Below are 2,062 nucleotides of genomic sequence, written 5' to 3'. Positions count from 1 at the left end.
GATACCTGACAGTTTATAAATAAAACCAGGTAAAGTTTAAAATAAATATTATATAAAATTTTATTACTTAAAATCGTTATGTTAAATAATAAATATGTTATAAAACTTTATTATTTAAAATCGTTATATTAAAAGAAGATATGAAAATTAACATTAGTATTACAGATATTTATTATGATTGACATTATTAACATGAATGATAGATGATAGTTATGCGCAAAGACAAGTTATAAGTAATGATCATTATGATATAAAATTATATAACAAACATTTTCGGACTTCCAATAATCGAAGTCGCAATTTTATGTGAACTTTGGCGCACCCGAGCGAAAGTTGTATAATCAGGTTACGAATCAATGAAATTACTAGAGAAAGTCCTTGATTGGTATTAATACTTTTGGCAACTATATTATAGGTATTTTAAAAAGGAGCTACGATTTTTCTAAAACTGCTACCTGAACACATTGCACCTTAAATAAATAAATAAAAAACTGCAAATTGTTCATAACATAGAAATGAAAAGCATGCATAAACGACTACTCACTCTTCTAAAAATAATTACATCCCAGTCAATGATTTATTCTTATTATATTGACAAATTGTACAAGTTGCCTTTAGTCGCACCGGGCAAGCGAGAAATGTGCACGTGCTAACGAGCTCCCACTTACTAAAAGAGAAAAAGACAAGCTCATGTTTTATTTGACAATGAGTATGATAAAGATTAATGGGATGCGAAAATTAATCAAAAATAGCAAATTTATTCGTAGGTGTTGAATTAAATAGGTATGGAAGTAAAATAAAACTATGAAAACGGATTATAACGCGTATATTGAATTTATAATACAACCCGACGTTTCGAACCCTTTACAGCGTTCGTGGTCAGCGTGGTGGTGGTATAGAAGTATTTTTTGTGCTCCTTATGTATGAGTATAACCTATCTATAGTTATATAACATTATTGATCTAGTATACATAAAAATGCCGGGACTGATAGCTACAGTATTTGGAGCACCAAGGCCGCATGGAGCAGGTGATAGCCTGCGTGACAAATGACGTCCGAATATGAGGGCCGTGGTCGACAATGATAATGTCGACGGTTATAAATGGGTAGCTGCAGCAAATGGCGTGATCTGCGCTAGTTGGTAGCACTGAGAGTATTGCAGTAGTCATATGAATTGCTATTACTACAACAGTAGTATATAACCAGATAAATAAATAAAATATCGCTCTATGAGGATTCCAGTGCTTGTGTGAGAGTAAACGGGTCGTACACTGAGTGGTTTAGCATCGAAAAGGGTGTTAGGCAGGGATGTGTAGCGTCACCGTGGCTGTTTAATCTGTTCATGGACAGTAGTTTGCATGATTTGAGAAATGATGAATGTGGGCTGAGAATGAGTGGGTTACCCGTCAAATGTCTTCTTTACGCTGATGACCTGGTATTGCTAGCGTCATCGGGTGAAGAGTTGCAGGAGATGGTAACTTGAATGCTTGGATCTTTTAAAAGGAAAGGAATGAAAATAAATGTAAGTAAGACGAAAGTAATGGTATTTGAAAAGGAAGAATACATGACAAACTGTGAAATTTTGATTGGTCAAGAAAGAGTAGAACAAGTGAAAGAGTTTGTGTATCTGGGAACCTTGTTCACTAGGGACGGTAAGCATGATAAAGATATTGAAAGGAGAGTGAATGCTGGACATCGCAGTGAATGGGGCGCTTAACGCTTTTATGAGCAGCCAGAAGGTGTCGCAAAAAGCACGGTTGGCTGTGCATAGAGGGGTGCTGGTGCCTACACTTATGTATGGTAGCGAAAGTTGGGTATGGCAGAAGAGGCATCAGAGCCAAGTGAATGCAACGGAAATGAGAACGTTGAGAAGTGTGTGTGGTGTGAGATTACAAGATAGAATTAGGAACAGTGTGATTAGGGAAAAGTGTGGACTGAACGAAGATGTAGTGACAAAAATTGAGAAAGTTATGTTGAGATGGTTTGGACACGTGGAAAGAATGAGTGAAAGAAGGCTAACAAAGAGAGTGTATAAGGGAGAGGTAAAAACGGGAGTTGGAAG

Source organism: Cydia strobilella, chromosome 1 (genome assembly GCF_947568885.1).
Source record: "Cydia strobilella chromosome 1, ilCydStro3.1, whole genome shotgun sequence".
NCBI classification, from domain to species: Eukaryota; Metazoa; Arthropoda; class Insecta; order Lepidoptera; family Tortricidae; genus Cydia; species Cydia strobilella.
Note: the sequence above shows the minus strand (reverse complement) of the source record.